This window comes from Mercenaria mercenaria, chromosome 13, assembly GCF_021730395.1.
Source record: "Mercenaria mercenaria strain notata chromosome 13, MADL_Memer_1, whole genome shotgun sequence".
NCBI lineage: Eukaryota > Metazoa > Mollusca > Bivalvia > Venerida > Veneridae > Mercenaria > Mercenaria mercenaria.
The window spans coordinates 36,685,213-36,707,675 of NC_069373.1; the positions used below are offsets into that span (position 1 = coordinate 36,685,213).

At 35.6% G+C, this 22,463-nt stretch overlaps 2 protein-coding genes across 2 annotated transcripts in view; one reads left to right on the forward strand and one right to left on the reverse strand.

Annotated features, from left to right (window-relative positions):
• LOC123528805 (muscle calcium channel subunit alpha-1-like) overlaps positions 1–20,443 on the reverse strand; it is a 216,744-nt gene extending 196,301 nt beyond the window's left edge. The window contains exon 1 of the mRNA XM_053521567.1: positions 19,960–20,443. The gene's annotated coding sequence lies outside the window, so the exon portion shown is untranslated. The remainder of the gene's footprint in view (positions 1–19,959) is intronic.
• The window catches only part of LOC123528806 (mRNA-decapping enzyme 1A-like), a 148,071-nt gene that overhangs the window by 51,383 nt on the left and 74,225 nt on the right, over positions 1–22,463 (forward strand). The window lies entirely within an intron of this gene.

Sequence of the window (22,463 nt, forward strand, 5' to 3'; positions counted from 1 at the left end):
TCGGTCGGTCGGAATGTAGACCAATCCGTTTCCGGATGATAACTCAAGAACGTTTGGGCCTAGGATCATGAAAGTTGATAGGGAGGTTGGTCTTCACCAGCAGATGACCCCTATTGATTTTGAGGTCTGTATGTCAAAGGTCAAGGTCACAGTGACCCTGAATAGTAAAACGGTTTCCGGATGATAACTCAAGTACACTTGGGCCTAGGATCATGAAAGTTGATAGGGAGGTTGGTCATGACCAGCAGATGACCCCTATTGATTTTGAGATCAGTATGTTAAAGGTCAAGGTCACAGTGACCCTGAACAGTTAAACGGTTTCCGGATGATAACTCAAAAACGCATAGGCCTAGGGTCACAAAAGTTGATAGGGAGGTTGGTCATGACTAGCAGATGACCCCTATTGATTTTGAGGTCAATATGTCAAAGGTCAAGGTCACAGTGACCAGGAATAGTAAAATGGTTTCCGGGCAGTAACTCAAGAACGCTTGGGCCTAGAGTCATGAAAATTGATAGTTAGGTTGGTCATGATCAGCAGATGACCCCTATTGATTTTGAGGTCATTAGGTCAAAGGTCAAGGTCACATTGGCCAGGAACAGTTAAACGGTTTCTGATCTTCTTGTCCAAAACCACAGAGCCTAGGGCTTTGATATTTGGTATGAAGCATCATCAAGTGGTCCTCTGCCAAGATGATTCAAATTATTTCCCTGGGGTCTAATATGGCCCCGCCCCGGGGGTCACATGGTTTATATAGACTTATATAGGGAAAAACTTTGAAAAACCTCTTGCTTAAAACCACAGGGCCAAGGGCTTTGATATTTTGTATGTGACATCATCTAGTGGTCTTCTACTAAGAATGTTCAAATTATCCCCCTAGGGTCAAATATGGCCCCGCCCTGGGGGTCACACGGTTTACATAGACTTGTATATAGGGAATAACTTTGAAAATCTTCTTGTCCAAACCACAAAGACTAGGGCTTTGATATTTGTAATGTAGCATCATCTAGTGATTCTCTATAGAGTTTGTTCAAATTATCCTCCTAGGGTCAAATATGGCCCCGCCCTGGGGGTCACATGGTTCATATAGACTTATATAGAGAAAAGCTTTTAAAATCTTCTTGTCAATAACCTACAACATTTAAATTTTGACCACATGTATGGTTTTGAGTGGCAAGATGAACCTTGACATGAGATGACCTTGATTTTGACCTAGTTACCTACTTTCTCATTTCTGTAGCTACAGCCTTAAAATTTGGACCACATGCATAGTTTTGTGCACCGAAAAAATTTTGACCTTGACATTGACCTAGTGACCTACTTTCACATTTTTGAAGGTACAGGCTTCAAATTTGGACCACATGCATAGTTTTGTGTTCCAAAATGAAATTTGACCTTGATTTTGACCTAGTGACCTACTTGTGCACCGAAAAAAAAATTTGACCTTGACATTGACCTAGTGACCTACTTTCACATTTTTGAAGGTACAGGCTTCAAATTTGGACCACATGCATAGTTTTGTGTTCCAAAATGAAATTTGACCTTGATTTTGACCTAGTGACCTACTTTTACATTTTTCAAGCTACAGCCTTCAAATTTGGACCACATGCATAGTTTTGTGTACCGAAAAAATTTTGACCTTGACATTGACCTAGTGACCTACTTTCACATTTTTGAAGGTACAGGCTTCAAATTTGGACCACATGCATAGTTTTGTGTACCGAAATGAACTTTGATCTTGAGATTGACCTAGTGACCTACTTTCACATTTCTGATTGTACAGACTTGAGATTTGGACCGCATGCATATTTTGGTGTTCTGAATTGAAATTTTACATTGATTTTTACCTAGTACCTACTTTCACATTTCTCAAGCTACAGCCTCCAAATTTGAAATGCATGCACACTTCTGTCTACCAAAATGAACTTTGACCTTGATATTGATCTAGTGACCTACTTTCACATTTCTCAAGCCACAGCTTTCAAATTGGACCACATACACATTATTTTGTACCGAAATGAAATTTGACCTTGAGCTAGTCATTCAAAAATGGCTCTGTGGATGGCACCCAGATCACTTTGTAATCTCTTGCTAGGTTAATAGGTTAAAGGTCAAGGTCAGATTAAACCAGAATGGTAGAAATTTTGTTTACAGTGAGCATATAATTTCTGTTCCTTGTGCAATTACTAATTGCATCAAGGGGGGCATTTCGTGTTCGACGAGCTCTTGTTTTGTTTTGTTTTGCATTTTCAGTCTTCAATATACTGGAGAACTTAATTTTTCTCCCATGATGGATTGGCATTAATGGAGTCTAGTTCCTGTCTTTAGAAACTTCCTTCCTGAAAATTTGGATTCTTGGTGATACTTCTGTATTAAGATATTATTAACTTGTCTATTGTTGAGATGCTATTTTCATCACTTGTTTGGAATCAGTATTAACATCTGCTAGATGGCACTGTTTCGTAAATAAGTTTCTCTGAAAATGTTGGCAAGGGTGATGGACATCTGACGCTGAACTATTATATCGGAGAATTCACAATAATAATCACCGGTGCTCCTTTATTGTTTGCTTCATATCTTTGCAGTTGATTGAAATATAAAAGAAATATTTTGGAAATTTAGAAGAAATAAAAAATAAAATTTTCCATCTTCATAGTGTTTGTACAGAGCTTTCGATTAAAACTGTAGGCTTAGATGTTTGAGTATATTTTATATACCATGTGATATTCACAGTGCAATAGTCAGTATGCCAAAATGCCAATTAGCTACATAACCTAAAATTACAGCATGCACAAAATATTTTTGCATATAAAGGTTCTACAACATGTACTTTCATAGAAACTGGATGATGCAACTTTGTCGTCATTGAGCATTTTGAAATTTTTATGATGGCTGCCAAGATGCATACTCCAAATTTGGGGTTTTTTTGGTCGGCATACTTCAGACTACAAAAGTTTCTGTTTCACTTTTCCACTTTTAAAGGTTGTATTTTACTTTAATGGAAAGAAAAAGTCCTATATACTATTTCAGGCGTGAGAAGTTACTTTAAAACAGGCATTTCAGTAAAAAAAGTAACCATAGTGTCCTAGATTGTGCCATTATGACCAAAGACAAAAAAGGGACAACAATTTTCTATACAAATCCAGCTATTTGGCTTAAATTCCTCTAATGAAATAGACAAGACTTGAAGACACAGTAAAAAGGGACAAGTGGCTCAGAGTCAGGAATGAGGAACATAACAACTCATCGAATGGAAAAAAGTGCACAACACTAAAGCAAGTTACCCTTTCTGAAGCTTACAGTTTATTACTGACAGTCTGTGAGCAGAATACACTAGCCATAATTTGATAGAGATGTTAAGAAAGGTAGCAAAGTTTGTTTGAATAGATTTATTTTTCTCTAGTGGTATGGATTATTCTTTTATCCAAAGACTTCAAAGCAGGAATTGTTCTGTCAGTATTAGAGAATGGGGAATCAGTTAAAACAGCCTTTTCTATGAATGATGGTAGTGAACCTATTGTGATTTTCTCTAGTTTTTGTTTGATTTGTTTCCATTATGAATGAAAGGAACACACAGCAGTCATTTGTTGCCAGGAATTAAGTTAATTAGGGTTAATCTGTTCTCTCAATGCTTTGTAAGAGTCTTAGCCTGAATACTAAAATTTATCTGGAATGTTGAGTTATATACTAGGCCATATGTTACCAGGGTTATAATAGACTGACCTTCCTTACAGAAGAACAACATTTGTTCCCAATTAATGAACTTAGCTTCAAGCTATTAGAGTTTAAGGAACATCCCTACAACATTTACAGGAGAGGCATACGTGATAATACTAACTATTTGCCCCCCACCCTGTCTGTCCATCCATTTAATAGCAATTTTGTGTGTGCTCTGTAACTCTTACTCTTGAACCCCTTGAAGGATTTCAAAGAAACCTGACACAAATGTTCACCACATCTGGATGACATGCAGAGCGAATGTTCTGGATGGCTTGTTTCAAGGTCAAGGTCACACTTAGGGGTCAATAGTAATATGAGTGTGTTTCGTGTCCGCTTTGTATCTCTTGAACTGCTTGAAGGATTGTAAAGAAACTTGGCAAATGTTCTGCACATCAAAACGACGTGCAGAGTCATGTTCTGGATGTCTCGCTTTAAAGTCAAGGTCACACTTAGGGGTCAAATTCATCGCTGTGTAACTACTAGAAAATTTTCGAAGAAACATGACACAAAATTTTAATGTTTACCACATCGAGACAGTGTACACAGCGCGTGTTCAGGATGGCTAGCTAACAGGTTAAGGTCACACTTAGGGGTCAAAGGTCATACCTTCGGGTGTATATTGCTCCGCATTGCGGTGCTCTTGTTTTAAAAATATATAGCCTTAAACAAAATCTGTCTCATTGCATAGGTCCTGATGGTCTATCAAACTGAAAAATGTAGAAGCCTATAATGAGGAAATAATGGTCACATGGCCAAACTGCTGTTGGTGGAACCAGAACTTAGGTTGGACCCACTGGCACCAGATCAGAAAGAAAATGCCTCTGTACATGTTATACCCTACATATACAGAATGAACAGAATGCAGGTGGCCAGGGGAGATAATTTAGAGTTACTGTGGGAAATACGTAACTTGGTGGCCTGTGTTTGCCATGTAATGCTGTAATACTGATGTGCTGTTTGTATGTTTGTTTATAGTCATTGTTGATAGTGATCTACATCTACCTGATAGTGAACCATGTATTTCACACTCTCTGAATCCTTTAACTCTTTGATGTGCTCAGGTATGCTCCAGATTGCAAGCTGTTACTGGGAGTTCTATCAGAAACTGGTTGATAATTTACATAAATAAGACAAGGCAAAATACCTCCCAATTGATTAATGAGAGTTGGAGGAAGGGTATTCACTAAAGCATGATAATCTGCCATTTCTGGCAGTAGCTTTGTTTGTTCTTGACAGAATATTACTCATAAGCCCTTGTAAAGTGTGGAATAACTTCATGTAAACAGCATGCCTTTCATGTATACATACTGCAGTCTCTTTTCACATAAGTAGGTGGTTTAAGAGAAATTTCATATAACCAGAAAAATAAATACAGAAAGGAACAGTAAATTGCATGATGTATTCAATTTTTAATTGAAAGAAAATATCCAGAGCTGGATAAACAAAATATAGTTCTAGCTCATAAAAGGAGCCATTTTTAGCTCATCTGATTTTTTGAAAAAAAATGATGAGTTATTGTCATCACTTGAGCGGTTGTCGGCGTCGGCGTCGGCGTCGGCGTCTGCGTCGGCGTTGCCTGGTTAAGTTTTATGTTTAGGTCAGCTTTTCTCCTAAACTATCAAAGCTATTGCTTTGAAACTTGGAATACTTGTTCACCATCATAAGCTGACCCCGTATAGCAAGAAACATAACTCCATCTTGCTTTTTGCAAGATTTATGGCCCCTTTTGTACTTAGAAAATATCAGATTTCTTGGTTAAGTTTTATGTTTAGGTCAACTTTTCTCCTAAACTATCAAAGCTATTGCTTTGAAACTTGGAATACTTGTTCACCATCATAAGCAGACCCTGTACATCAAGAAACATAACTCCATCTTGCTTTTTGCAAGATTTATTGCCCTTTTGGACTTAGAAAATCAGTTTTCTTGGTTAAGTTTTATGTTTAGGTCAGCTTTTATCCTAAACTATCAAAGCTATTGCTTTAAAACTTGCAACACTTGTTCACCATCATAAGTTGACCCTGTATAGCAAGAAACATAACTCTGTCCTGCTTTTTGCAAGATTTATGGCCCCTTTTGGACTTAGAAAATATCAGATTTCTTGGTTAAGTTTTATGTTTAGGTCAACTTTTCTCTTAAACTATCAAAGCTATTGCTTTGAAACTTGCAACACTTGTTCACCATCATAAGCTGACCCTGTACAGCAAGCAACATAACTCCATCCTGCTTTTTGCAATAATTATTGCCCCTTTTGGGCTTAGAAAATCATTTTCTTGGTTGAGTATTATGTTTAAGTCAACTTTTCTCATAAACTATCAAAGCTATTGCTTTAAAACTTGCAACAGTTTTTCACCATCATAAGTGGACACTGTACATCAAGAAACATAACTCTATCCTGCTTTTTGCAAGAATGATGGCCCTTTTTAGACTTAGAAAATCATGGGTAGGACAATATTTCTATTACACAAAAAAAATCAGATGAGCGTCAGCACCCGCAAGGCGGTGCTCTTGTTGTATTTTTACTGGTTCCATGACTATTAGAGTACCTCAAACATATTTTGTTAAGATATTTAGTGATTTAGAAATTACATGAAATAATAATTTAAATCATCAGAAATCTTTGCAGCAGCTTGTCTGCTTGCAACTGTTGTTCTCAAAATGTATCAAATCAAAAGAATTATTTATATAAGAAAATATGTACCATTCGTGGTTTTCAGAACACAGCAGTTTTTATCATGTAGTGGCTATAAATTGATAATGAAGAATAAATCAAGGGAATTTATCAGTCCTTATTAAAGATACCTGATTATACAAAATTCTAGCAAGTACCTGAGCTTTTCATAAATTTCTTCCTGTCTCATATTTTTCCTCTCACATGATTATGTTGGTAGCCAGTTTGTTTTAATATACCTATGAGGGGTTGCTCAGAGCTGTGTAGACCTTTGCTATGTTTACTTGCAAACAGGGTGTGATCAAAACAAGAAAAACCACCAGTGATGAACAGAATATTTATTGGGTTTGTTTGCTAAATTTCATTTGTATTATCTACCCATCATGGCATTGGTAGGCATCTGAAGTATATGGGTAATGCTGTGTTTACTCTTAGCCACGATGTCTGCGATGTCCACGATTTGAGAGAAACGTGGTGAGCGTGGCTGCTCGTGGGATCGAATCGTGGTGATCTTGAGGGAACTTGGTGGAATCGTGATGACCGTAAGGATCGTGACAAAATTTTTGACAGTCAAAAATTTTGCCACGATTATCCCGATTTATCTTGAATCTTGAGAGAGCGTGATAGAACGTGGAAATCGTTGTAGAGCGTAATGCAGCTTAACAGACCTTAACATAGCGCATCAGACCTTGATGCTCCATCGTATGGGGATCTTAGTGAACTTGGAAACAACTCGATTCTAATTTCCACTAGATCTAAAGGCATCCTTACATAGTTGAAGTTGGAGCCAACATCTTCACCTGAGTTCTGTCTTGAAAAGTTGAGGGTATTGTCCCAATTGGTGCTTTTGGTTTCCACTTAACCATTGTCTCATCCAGCAGGTCTTAGGCCTTCTACTTCTTCTTCTCCTTCCTTTCTCTTCTATCCTGCCCTGTTCCGTCCCTTGTTGCTGCTGCCGACGAGTAACTATTATAGGCATATACGAAAATTGTAAATTCAGCATTATGTTCAGCTCTTTGATGCATAACTTGTTCCTCTTTGGAATCTCAGGAGAGAATGAGAGGATGACCCATGCCTCCTATTTATACGCCAAACGTGCTCAGAACATGTCAATCTTGATCAAATAGTGGCCATAAATCGTAGAAGAGCTCAACAGAACTTGATAGCGTGAGGGATCTAAACAGAACGTGACAAAACGTGATAGCATATCGTGGTAACCGTAAGAGAACTTGAGAGAACGTGATGAAAATCGTGGTAGATCTCGACCAGAATCGTGTTGGTTTCGTAATAAAACGCTGCAGGTAGTAACAAAACGTACTGAGAGCGTAAGAAAGTGCAGGAAAGCGTAGTAATACAAAATGCGTGCAATAAACGTTGAGTTCCGAGCTTTTCTTTAAATCATGGACATCGTGAACATCGTGGCTAAGTGTAAACGCAGCATTACAGAGACCATTTTGACGTTACAACTTTGGCATAAATTACTCAGCTTAATTGGTATTCAAAGTTTCTAAATATAGTCATCATTGCACTTCTTGTGTCTCATAATCCATTGTACAAAAACGTCCTTTTACCACATATGGCCCTACACAGTTAAACACCCATGCTTATCAACAATGTCTTTGTCAGTCTGAAATGATGCTGCATCCGTCACTGACTTTCGGCCCAAACCGTTATCACATGCAACAATTATGCCCATTCCTAAATCTTTCAAACCATTTAAAAACAAGAGTGCCCATGATACTGGTGGTCATACCGTTGCTGACGCTAGCATCTCAAGAGTTTCCATGGATGTTTTGCTAATATTCGCATAGGATTTGATAATTGTACAATGTTCTGAATAATTGTTATCATCATTTGTCTGAAATCATTGGGTATCATCTAACATTTGTATGTTTTATATCATGATACTAGTATCTAATTAAATTCTCTTAATTGAGCAGTGCCATGAGAAAACCAACATAGTGGGTTTGCGACCAGCATGGATCCAGACCAGCCTGCGCATCTGCACAGTCTGGTCAGGCTCCATGCTGTTCGCTTTTAAAGCCTATTGGAATTGAAGAAACTGTTAGCGAACAGCATGGATCCTGACCAGACTGCGCGGATGCGCAGGCTGGTCTGGATCCATGCTGGTCGCAAAGCCACTATGTTGGTTTTCTCATGGCGCGGCTCAATTGATTATGTTGCATGACTTGTCCATTTAAGTATAAAATTCACATGTATGGTACTCTGTTTGACACGTGTTACGACTTTTATTGAATTTTCTATTTGCTAATTGAAACATACCCGTGTACTTATCAGTTTGAATGATGGTTTTCTTTTTGTAGTGCACCATCTTGTGAAGATCTAATTGTTTTTATGTTATATGAGCTCTAAGGATTGTCATTTTTCTCTGTCTTTTATTTGGTTCCTTATGTTGAAGTTAATATGAGTTTACTGCATCTTTGATACAGTTAACAATGTTAAAATGAGCTTGTTTGCACCTTTAATACAGCTCACAATGTTGAAATGAGCTTGTTTGCATCTTTAATACAGCTCACAATGTTGAAATGAGCTTGTTTGCGCCTTTAATACAGCTCACAATGTTGAAATGCGCTTGTTTGCGCCTTTAATACAGCTCACAATGTTGAAATGAGCTTGTTTGCGCCTTTAATACAGCTCACAATGTTGAAATGAGCTTGTTTACGCCTTTTGTACAGTTCACAATGTTGAAATGAGCTTCTTTGCACCTTTAATATGGTTCACAGTGTTGAAATGAATTTGTTTGCGCCTTTAATACGGTTCACAGTGTTGAAATGAGCTTGTTTTTGCCTTTAATATGGTTCATAGTGTTGAAATGAGCTTATTGCCCTTTTTACACGTGTCTGTTGTTTGTAGGGTTGGATACCGGTTCCCGGTATCGGTACAATACCGAATAATCACTTCGAAAAGTACCGGTATATACCGTTTCGTAAAAGAACCGGAACCGATTTCGGTATTTCCATAAAAGTAAAAACAAAATCCTTACAAAATCTGCTGCAAAATAAAGCAGAAATTTAAGCAAATAGCGTAATAGCGTGATCAACATTGTTTGCTGTGATACCACTCAGAGTAACCTCCCTTGACATCGAGAGCCAACGGTGCGAATAGTTTCGTATGCTAAATATTACCTGAAATACTTCTTTCCCCGTCGTTTTAAACAACGTAAACCAATACTTAATTTCAAAATATATGACACTATTTTTCTTTGTAGTTTTCTTTTAAAACCAATGAAAAAAAAAAAAATGATGTAAATAAAAAATTACGAGACTAAGCTGTAACCTACGTAAACAAATAATCGGATTTCGCGAACCATTAGAAATAATGTTATTGTTGGAATGTTGGTTGTTTCAAGTGTTTTTAAGGTTGTTGTTCAATTAAAAATGTGTTGCAAAGTGTTTCACTTTAAAAACATTACTAGTCAACCTAGTCGAAGATTTTCATGAGTGAGAATGAGTCTGACTTGTTAGAGGGGTACTTTGAAAGCTAATAAGTGTTCAGTTTAACAGTTCTAGACAGTACTGATTTTTAAAAGCATTACTACAGTGAGTGTATTCATAAATTTTAATTGCATAGTGAGCGAGGTATCTGCTCTAGATTTTTATTTTGGAAAACTAGTCTGTAAGATATGTTTATTTTTTACTCTTTCATAATCTAATACATACAACATTCCATTAACAAACTTAATATGTTCATTTAACACAGCAAATTTTCATGTATATCTACTTACATAGGTGTATATAATACTTTAAAGCAAATCATTGCTTATGTAATGTACTACAAAGCATGGTATCGGTATCGGTATCGTTAAAAATACCGTATCGTTTCGTTGGTATCGGTATCGGACCGCTTCGTCCTTAACGATATCCAACCCTAGTTGTTTGGTGTTAGCATGTTTACTTTTGACACTCCAGAGGTTACAATTTTTATCATAATTTTTGTCCAATTTAAATGAAATTTTGTCACATGTTTGCCTGAATAAAATCTTGGACAAGTTCAGAACAATTGGTCATCTGGTGCAAAAAGCTATAGGTCACAGGAAATTGTAGAAAAATCTTGAGCCATATTTAGTATCTGTTTGATCAGAAGTATGAAATGTAGGTCAAGTTCAAACTTAGTCAAATGTAAGGTCATAGAAACCTTGAGGCCATATTTTTTTCCTGATTTATTTGAAACTTGTCTCATGAAATCTAGGCTTTGATAGAGTGTTGGTCATCATGAGTCATATACCAGGTATGAAATATGTGTCAAATTAATGTCATCTAGGGTTAAAAATAGGTCACTAGGTCAAATGATAGAAAAGCCTTGTTAACGCTCCATGTGTCACAATTTCTACCTGATTTTCATGAAACTTTATTGGAGAAGACGTAAGGAGGAAGTCTGGTGAGCAATACACAGGACCTTCAGGGTCTTCTTGTTATATCGTTTCTTGCATCTATTCTGAAAGGATTTTAAGTTTATCTTTTTATATGATTAATTGCATGTTGTAACAAATTTCATGCAACTGTTCACGATGTTGAAATGAGCTTGCGGTAGATATTTTGAAATGAAGGAAGAATCTTGGAACATGCTAGACTCTTTATATGAGACGCTAGGGGTATCATAAAGTAACACGTTTTATGACATAATTTCCATTGGTCTTATATTGCATCCTATAAAGTTGGTAATGATTCCCTATATGTATGCACCTCACTGTCTGTATATGCTGTATAAATATGAATGATTAATGCTGTGACTGGTTATATGATTGTTGTAAAGTCATTGCAGCATTAACAGCAGATTATCTCTGTGTTTTGTTCTAGTTGACAAGGTTGATTTCTCTCTGACACAGTGCCAGAAACATCTTGCATGCATCATGGACTCGCTCATCAGCATGTTTCATTCAAACCCAGTAGATAGGATTACAGGCTGTGGTGAAAATTTCATGAACTATTCATGAACTAGCTGGTCATGAATTAATTGACTTGTTACTTGACATCAGACTTAAATCTGTATAACAAGTCTTGATTTTGTAAAGGAAGGTTGCTTACGAAGATTTGATTTAGCCAGCAACTGTTCTAGTTTATTTTTGAGCTTTGCTCATCAAAAGGTTAGAATCCTAAGTGTAGAGTAAATTTAAATCAAAGTCTACATCTTTGTTTACTTACTTTTTTTTTCTGTGGAGACTTTTTATTTAGCGGAGGGGTTTGGCTAGCCATGAACCTGTTCTTCTTCCCCTATTCTGAACATTTTGCTCCAGAAGTTGTAATTGCAGAGAACTATCTTTGAATTTGTGTATATTCTAAAGTAGCTTGTACCACACCTTAATTAATACCTCTTTCTAATTACATTTTGTAATGTTACAACTTTCAGAGTCAACACTTAATACATGATATCATGCCATTTTTCTCAGTACTTAATACAGCAGTGCTACATCATTTTCCTGGAAGCTTAAAGTATTTTATTTCAATATTTGTCACCATCTCAATATATTCGGTTTTCTTTTGCTTATTTTAGGGCAATATCAATAGGTAAAATCTTAATTATTATTTAAGAAAATAATTCAAATCCTTTAAGGCAATGTGTATTTTTCTAGCTTAATTGGGTATTTTCAGTGATACAATTCCATTGATTTATTTTCTAGCATTACAATTGGTAGTAATTACTGCTCTGATACAGCCTGCAAATAATTTCTCTATCTCTTTATTTAATTCATGTTTTGACGAGCCAACACAATATGGGTTACAGACAACTATTTTGGTCAAACTTGATTACAGCCTAATAGGATATTGGGCAGAGAAAATGTCAGACAAAATTTCAGAGAACATTTTTACATTCGGTTTAATGGAGGTTTGGAAAGAAACAAATGATAACATCTCATCATTTTTTTATCCCCATGAATTACCTTGTGAGGATATAAATTGCAATTAAGTACCAAATCAATGTCAGTTTACAAAGAGGTACCAAATCAATGTCAGTTTACAAAGGGCAACATCATAGAACAATACTTTAGTATAAGTACTTCTGTCTGTATAAAATAGTGGGTAATACTGTTTGTCTGTGTTTGCCTTTTCCAAAACATCATGGAGAAGGTTGATACCTCTGCAACATTCTGTATCATATGTGAGTCCTCTGCATTGGCCTTTGCATCGTAAGTTAGGCATCTGCATTGGCCTTTGCATCATAAGTGAGTCCTCTGCATTGGCTTTTGCATCATAAGTTAGGCCTCTGCATTGGCCTTTGCATTATAAGTTAGGCCTCTGCATTGATCATTGCATCATAAATGAGTCCTCTGCATTGGCCTTTTCATCATAAGTGAGCCTCTGCATTGGCCTTTGCATCATAAGTGAGGCTTTTGCATCATAAGTGAGTCCTCTGCATTGGCTTTTGCATCAAAAGTGAGGCCTCTGCATTGGCTTTTGCGTCATAAGTGAGGCCTCTGCATTGGCCTTTGCGTCATAAGTGAGGCCTCTGCATTGGCTTTTGCGTCATAAGTGAGGCCTCTGCATTGGCCTTTGCGTCATAAGTGAGGCCTCTGCATTGGCCTTTGCATCATAAGTGAGGCCTCTGCATTGGCCTTTGCGTCATAAGTGAGTCCTCTGCATTGGCCATTGCATCATAAGTGAGGCCTCTGCATCGGCCATTGCGTCATTAGTGAGGCCTCTGCATCGGCCATTGCGTCATAAGTGAGGCCTCTGCATCGGCCTTTGCGTCATAAGTGAGGCCTCTGGATCGGCCTTTGCGTCATAAGTGACGCCTCTGCATCGGCCTTTGCGTCATAAGTGAGGCCTCTGCATCGGCCTTTGCATCATAAGTGAGGCCTCTGCATTGGCCTTTGCATCATAAATGTAATGCATCACAGTGACTGATAGTCATGGGGACAGAAAGGATTACTTCCCTTTGTTGTACTTGTTCTTTCTAGCTATTTTAGACACATTACAATCAAGTTTATTGGATCCATAATTTTCAAAAATACCATTAAACACCCCTTCCATCATGCCTTTTGATTTTTTTTCGCATTCTTTGTCTTTTTTATGAGTTATTAATCTTTTAATAGAAAGCTGATTGAATGAACTTCCTCTCCTTATCTAAATAGAATTCATTTTTTTTTTTTTTTTTTTTTGGAAAAATTTAATGTTTTGGCTGGAGAGAAACAACAGCCAGATGATGATAATTATGTTATTAATTTTCAGTTACGTTGCTAATGTTTCTGTGATATTATGTTTGAAAAAAGCTCAGAACTCCTAACTAATGCGTACTTAATTTACTACATTTAAGACTTACATATTTGCTATCAAAAGCTTCTTGCTAATATTTTCATTATTTTTGTATACAGTAATTCTGAAATAATCCACTGTAATTCTATCATATGATTGCAAATGAGCCACACCATGAGAAAACCAACATAGTGGCTTTGCGACCAGCCTTGATCCAGACCAGCCTGCGCATCCATGCAGTCTGGTCAGGATCCATGCTGTTCGCTAACGGTTTCTCTAATTGCAATAGGCTTTGAAAGCGGACAGCATGGATCCTGACCAGACTGTACGGATGCGCAAGCTGGTCTGGATCCGTGCTGGTCGCAAAGCCACTATGTTGGTTTTCTCATGGGGTGGCTCAAATGTAGAATGTAGCTAGAGAGATTTCCTCAACTGTTCTTCAGTGATTTTCTAAATCCTGTTTGGCTTTATCATGTATAATTTTGTGAAATAAAATTGTAAGTGTTATCCCTGCAAAACATTATGTAGCATCAACATTCAATAACCTTTAATAAAATGCACATTTCATTCACTTGTCAATACTGTTTGCAGCTGTTCACAGCTTTTATTAATTAAAAAATGATTATTGTTCAAATCAGCAATGCCCTTGGCTGAATCTGATTCACTCATTTACTGAATGAAAAGAAAAAGAGCAAGTTTTAATGCTATATCATATAATGTATTGAAAAGAAGTGATAAATTTTAATTAACTCTTGAAATTAGCAAAGATAATTTTCTCATACTCTCTTATTTGAGTTAAAGTTAAAAGAATATTTTTCAACGTAATTATGACTTTTTGTCCCCAGTACAGGTTAAGCCATGGACTGATATGTAAAAATTAATTCAATATAGACCAGATCTGAAGTTTCCATTCAAATGAAATGTTTAGCTTACTTTTAATTTTGATCCAAAAATGTTCAGTACATTGACATTAAGGTCATAATGTTATATAGTGCTTTAAATTCTACATTTTTTTCTCCAGAGGCTTGTAGTAAAAAAAAAAGAAAAACATTAATAATGGAAATGAATTCAATGAGTCCCAGACATTTATTCCCAACTGCACATTGCAATTCTTGGTATAAATAAGTTATAGATACATAAATATGTGAGCTGTCAGATTAAAAAGTACCATGTTGTGTAATGTTTCAGAACTTAAAAATCTTGAGTCTGGAACCCTATGGGGATTTTTGGTTGTATATTTAATTTTATTTGCCTAGTACCGAAGATCAAAGAGGCATATATAGTGTGAATTGTCAGTCCATCTGACAGTCACACATTCTTGTGTACAGTACTCAGTTTCCATCCAGTTGAACTAAAACTGGTGTATGCATGTTATGGCTGAACAGAACCATGATATGAGTAGAAAACATCCCCGGGTGAGTGCAGGATCTTGCAGACAAGTGAGATGTTGACCCAAAGGTATTATAAATCACAAACTAAAACAGTGACATGCAGAAGCTGGATTGCTAAAAAATCTTAAACTGAAGTTGATTCATTGTTCAAAACTCCAAAATCTATCCTGGTACATACCACATTATGATCACATTAGCTAGATACTTGATAGTCCAGAACAAGATTCTGTTATGCACCTTGTTCAGCGGACATTAAAATACACGTAAATTGTTTTTCTTGAGGAGTACAAACTGTAACAGCACAAGTGAAAATTCTAGGCAGCAAGTCCTGCAGGACAATTTGCTTTCAAAGAATTTATCAAGCCCTGTAACATGATCGACATGAAGAGGACATGTCTGCACAGATCTTTGGAACTTCCTTGTCTGATTATTTTTAGCTCGACTATTCGAAGAATAAGTAGAGCTATCCTACTCACCACGGCGTCGGCGTCGGCGTCACACCCTGGTTAAGTTTTTCGTACCAGTCCACATTTTGACAAAGTCTTTTGAGATAAAGCTTTGAAACTTTCAACACTTGTTTACCATCACCATGTCCAGTTATAGGCAAGAGTACATAACTCTGTCAAGCATTTTGACTGAATTATGGCCCCTTTTGACTTAGAAATCTTGGTTAAGTTTTTTGTACCAGTTCATATTTTGACAAAGTCTTTTGAGATAAAGCTTTGAAACTTTCAACACTTGTTTACCATCACCATGTCCAGTTGTAGGCAAGAGTACATAACTACATCAAGCATTTTGGTTGAATTATTGCCCCTTTTTGACTTAGAATTCTTGGTTAAGTTTTTCGTACCAGTCTACATTTTGACAAAGTCTTTTGAGATAAAGCTTTGAAACTTTCAACACTTGTTTACCATCACCAGGTCCAGTTGTAGGCAAGAGTACATAACTCCATCAAGAATTTTGGCTGAATTATGGCCCCTTCTGACTTAGAAATCTTGGTTAAGTTTTTCGTACCAGTTTATATTTTGTGTAAAGTGTTTGACAAATGGCTTTGGAACTTTTATATCTTGTTCAGTATTATAGTCTGTATCAATAGGCAAGAGTACATAACTCTGTCATCTTTTTTGGCTGAATTATGGCCCTTTTTGAACTTGGAAATTGGTTCTGTTTTGGTATATGTCCATGTTTTGTCAAGACTATAAAATTATTTTGACATATGGCTTTTAAACTTTAAACATTTGTTTATCATTATGATTTCCATCTGTAGGCAAGAGTACATAACTCTGACAACTATTTTGGCTGAATTATGGCCCTTTTTTCGACTTCGAAATTTTTGTCAAAACTATTTGAACTGTGGCTTTGAAACTTTTAACACTAGTATATCAACATGATTTCCATCTGTAGGCAAGTGTACATAACTCTGTCAACTATTTTGACTGAATTATGACCCTTTTTGGACTTGGAAATTAGTTAAATTTTTCATACAAGTCCATATTTTGCCTAACATATAACTTAATAACATATTTGCCATCATGTTCACACATTGCCATTTAGTGCAAGACTAATCGAATTCCACAAATACAGGAACATTTTTTGCTGAATCCATTTTTTTCTTTTGTCTGAAAATCTATGGAAATATTTTGATCCCATTCTTCAATCAATTCTTCGAATAGTCGAGCGCGCTGTCATCCGACAGCTCTTGTTTCTGCAGTTACAGCCTTGTTGTGGACTTCATTTATTCTATCAGGCTTTTTAGGGGGGCAGTGGGAACATATTTCTTCTTTTTAAATTTTTCAAAATAGGAAATTTCCACTTACAAGAACGATACTTACTTCACTGTTCACAGTAGTCTTCCTCCTTATGCCAACCACCTTGACGACAAGCTATATGCCAGTTTAGAAAGGTTTCTGGCTTTGAGAGGTTCCGCGTAACAGCACATTGTATAGTCCGCGTAACAGCATATTGTATAGATGAATGCAGTGTATGTTGAACCATTTGAATGTATTGAAATTACATAAAGCAATGTCAGAATTATTTGTGCATCATTTTCGGCTTTGTACAGTACCCATATTTTTCACTTAGTCATTCCCAAGATGTTGATGAAACAGTTGGTTCATACAGCTGTTAATGAATTGTTGAAACATTTTGATTACAGGGCAATGATTTTTTTATTTGCTTACTTGTTTATATTGTATTTATTACCATTGTTTTCTGAGAGTACCTAGACAGTTGCAGCATTTCTTTTCCCAGGTCTCGCCCCATGTGGTTCAGGGACGATCTGTGTGTGAAAAGAATTGGAACCTCTGCCTTACCCTTGCATGATCGTAAGAGGTGACTAATAGGGTCTTTACACTTGGTTTTGCTGTAACTCTGTGATTCCAGCAGGTATGCAAATTTTGATCCATACCTCATGCTTTTATTTTGATGTAAATGAGATGTGGAACCAAACTTTGTAGTCCTGTTTGGCACCATATAACCTATACTGTGTTTGTGCGCCGTAAAACCCAAATAAATAAATAAATTTCCCAGGTCTCGAAATTGCCACGTAAAACTATCCTCACTGTTTAATATTCCTGACAAAGCCGCAAAGTGTGAAAATTGGGTGAAGCCCCTGTGAAATGAAACGTTATTGTTCATGAACAGTGCATGCATATTTCATGAATTGTTTGTGAAGATAAAATGGCACAAATTCTTGAAACATTCTTAAATACAGTGTTCATGAACAGTGCATGAAAAGTGAAAGATGACTTCAAGAACTAATGTACATGAACAGTTAATGAACTATTCACTTCATGAATAGTTCTTGATATTTTGTTGAACATGAATAGTTCATGAACTTCTTGCGATATGTTTTTATTGTGCCATTTTATCTTCACGAACTAGAAGTGAACTGTTCATGAACATGATTCTTCATTAGTTCATGAACTACCTGTCATGAGTAGTGCACGATAGATTCAAGAAAATAACATAATGATTGTTCCTTTAACCTTTTATCATGGACAATTCAAGAACTCTGTTTGATTCTTTAGAAGTTCATGAACTGTTCATGAACACTTTTTAAGGACAGTTCATGTCCAAAAATTCATGAACACAAATGAAGAACTGTTGAAGGTTAGTTCATGAACAGTTCTTTAATGGTTTGAAGTGTTCATGATTTCAAGAACTGCATTTTGCAGGGGAAATTACCACAAACATAATACTTCTCTACAAATATATCACGCAGAACTTTTGCTCAAACACGCAACCTCTTGACTGGTTACATATGACTGAAACTCTGCTGTTGTAACAAGTGTGGCTGGTTAAGAGAAAAGTAATGAAAATAATTCGCTGTTTGAGATAGGACTAGAAATGTATCAAAACTTTGCCATACTGTTCCACCAGCTGTTCAATATTCTGCCTGTTCCGATTAAACTAGCACTATTCATTCATAACAAAGGGTTGAAATGGAATTGAAACTTGAAAAATCTATACTTGTTATTGCGTTTTTGAATAGGAACACAACTATGTAAATATTTAAAATTTTGAAACACAAGTGACTTTTATTTTCCCAATAACTTTTCAGTACTTGCTTCCTGGAATAATCTATAGGTCTTGTATGGTCTGGTATATTGATAATCAAATTCTGCTTTCTAATTTAAAACACATGAAAACATATTGCTACAGGTAGCAAAATAATTAAATGGACATTTTTTGTTTTTTGATGATGATATCATTAAAGTTACACATCAGACTATATTAAAGTCTTAATATTGTATCTGTCTTTGAAGAATACCTTCAATAGTAATGTGCTAAAAATTGAATTGTGGGTGACAGGCTTTATGATGAATTCTAAACAAGAAAATTAGAATCTGTCTTGCAGAAGACAGAAAAGTCTTCCTTCGTCAAACAGATTTTTGTGTTAACTGTATTTTATTTGTTAAAATCTTTCGGCATTGCAAAAATTGAAAATTCATGCCGCATAATTCTGGTATAAAGACTACATTGGTTATTTATTATTCTCTTTATTTTCGAGAGAAAAAAACAGTCAAAAATTCCCGAATGACAGAAATATATAGGAGTCTGTTGTGAATATGGAAGGAAATTGGCTAATCGACTTGAAATATACACTTATATCTGTGATTTATGATGCTGCTCAATTTTCTATCTATTTCACAAGTAATTTGTCAAATATAATAGTTATATGATCTTTTTTTCATTGACTTCTGAATTTGATGGGGAAAAGGAACCAGTGAATCTGTAACTAGCACTACAAAAAGTAGACTTACACCCTTTTCATTATTTAACATGATAGAAAAGATGGAATTTAATGTACATAGAAGCCCTCGATCTGAAAGATAAAGATTAACTGGCAAGTTTTCTTTTAGAAAATGATAATGTCATGAGTGATGCTGATGGTGATTACAGTCACCATGATATTGATGATGATGTTGATGATGATGATGTTGTTGATGATGATGGTGAGTACACAGATGATGATGGTTTTGACACTGATGATGATAAAGTGCATGGTAGAGAGTATTTCTGTAGTGCAGATGTAATTGATATTGCAGACACAATGTTGTGGCAAATTTACATTCCTTTTTTACGCTTGAAAAGGAAATTATAGTAATGAATACAAATCACAAATTTAAGCAAATTTTGTCTTTGGTATCAGGAACTTTATTATTCTAGAGCATGTCCGTTGGCAGATTCTGTAAAAACAGGCTAGGAAATAAAAAATGCTCCCAGGAGAATGTTTTTTTTTCTGCAGCTCTTGGAGAGATGTGATAGATATTTTTATGGGAAATAGAAGAGATTGTGATTCAGTGTTGTTATTAGGCACAACGCATTAAAGCTTGAATGCTTTTGGGATGATTAGAAGCTTGGTAAATAATGAGAATATTGAAAGATATTAAACAAGGGATCCCATAAAGTTTATATTTCACAGATTTTCTGAATTTTTATATGAACTGTTTTTATAAGATATCTTACCTCATGATTGGTTCTGTTTCAGTCTCTAAATGCTGTTAGGAGACTACGCTTTACCAGTATTCCAAAAATATGAAAACTAAATCCAATGAAAAAGGAAAGAAAACTAGCAAAAACTGGTTGAAATTCCTAATAGCACAACACTGATGATTTTTTTCTATAATCCTGATCCAGATTTTTTTGAATCCTTAATGCGTTTTTTGTGATGAATTTAACCAGTTTCCCTATACAAATGCAAAATGTAGGAAGACTTCCAATGGTAACAATGACTTGCACACAATATAATACTGTATGTTAATCCACAGTGAAGAAAATATTCCTACACTAACTATTTTTCCATAAGAATAGATACATGCACTAGTGAATGATTGCTCTCTCTGCCAATATAGTAGGATGTGTATCAGATGACTGGCAAGATGAGAAAAGTCACAGTTAAACCTGGTGAAACTGGAATAACAGGTAGCCTAATAAATGGTAGTAACGTAAAGATAGCAGCTGCAGATAGCGGAACAGTTTATGCAGTAGGAGTGTACATAGTAACTGGGACCAGAGATATTGGTAATTATAATAAATTCATGTATTCGTACCTACTGGTAGGTGGTTCATTTAGACATTTGTTTATTATATTGATTATGTATTGTTACTGGAATTTTGTATATGGGTTATATTACAAGGTTTTGCTGTGTCCAGATGCAGGTAATTTTAATTATTGAAATGGTTAATGGTGTGATTGGTAAGTGGTAAATTTAGGGACAAGATTGTTAGTTTGTTGTCAGTTTTGTAGAAAAGATAGTTATAACATAAGTCCAGGTAATAGTTATCATAACACTGTAATATTGTTAGGCGGGGATCATTAATTATTATAGAAGTTTTTTAGAAAAGTTATATAAGATCATTCTTGGCTGGCAAGTTTGCTTTATTGAATAAATTTGTAAGATGTCCTGTTTTGCATTAAAAGTTTGGTAAATCTTATTGTTGAGAGGTACAGGTAATGTATATAGTAACCAGTTTTTGTCTCATTTAGGTTTCTAAAAGGTATTAAAAGTATTGACAAACGTCGACTGTAGTCTAAAGTTAATTCATTTCCAGTATTGACTTTGTCTACAGGCTTTTACTGGAGAAGCTGATTAGTGGTAATGCATTTAAAGTGTCTGCCTTTTTTAGTTAATTAAATACTGAACAAAACTGGTTACATGGTACTTTTTCCTTTTAAATGGTTGAGCAATGTTCAGGTTTGAAAAAGGTAAACTTTAATTCTATTAAACCATTTTAATTTTGGTTGGAACTCCAATCTAAAGGTAAGGTCAGAATAATGATAATCATGATAATGTCTAGAATGTGACTTTGCTCCTGCAGTTTGAACAATGACCATAGAGTAACCAACCATGTTTTTCATTTTTACAACAAATGGCAGCTTTGAAGGCATGCCAAATCATGTGCCGAGTCGGAAGAGTAGTTGAGCATGATTGATATGGTCATTTAGAAAATTGATCATGCGGTCATTATATATAAAACTATGTTGTTACGCATGGTTGACCATTGTCATTAGGTCAATGGTCATCCTTGCTTTTCATATTTTACACCAATACCCACAACTGTGAAACCATATCCGCTATCAAACACTCGTAAAGCATGGCTGAGCATAATGTTACAGAGGTCTTGATTGTGGTGGCAATTATTAAAACAGTCTCTGCTACTGGTTCATATGGGGAAAATGTCAGTTACTTTCAGATAACAAGTTGTAACTTTATAATGTCCAAGAACACTAATAGTCTAGCAACTGAAATACAGTAAAACTTTAAAGTTACAGATATTGATTTAAAAGGTTCAATCAGTTCTACAGTAGATATAGATGTAGACTGATATTAAACTCATTGAAAGTTTCAAATTGTATCACCATATTGAATATAACAATTTCTGACTTCTGTTATACTAGAATGAAACATCTGCTGCTAGAAAATGGATTATAGTTTTCGAAATGAAATACTTCAGTGCTACTTGCTAACATAATGGTAACATCTGTTTAGTCTATTTTGAGGAGAGAAATTTTCTTGTCAGTATAAAAATGAATATTGCTGCAGAAAATAATGGTACATTTTATTTGGAACTAAATGATTGGTTTCTCAAAGTTACGGTGGATATAACAGATTAGGTCAGTGGTTCCAGAGGGACACCTTGCATTGTGTTCTCCATCACTATACCATGACATTTGCAGTCTTTTGATAGAGCTTTCACAATGTTTACATGTTTAACATAAAAATACTTAATTCACGTCCAAAAATACTTACAGAGAATTGAAGAGAACACTTCTTGTCCAGAGGATTACTCAAAAAGTGTTGAAGGTACCAAGTTGTAACATACAGTGACAAGGAACTATAACTCTAGGTGGTTCCATTATTGAATTTTGCCCGCTGTTATACTACTGCAATACCTTTAATGTTGTGATTGGTCCACTCTAATACTACTACAATACCTTAAGTGGTGTGATTGGTCCGCTGTTATACTGT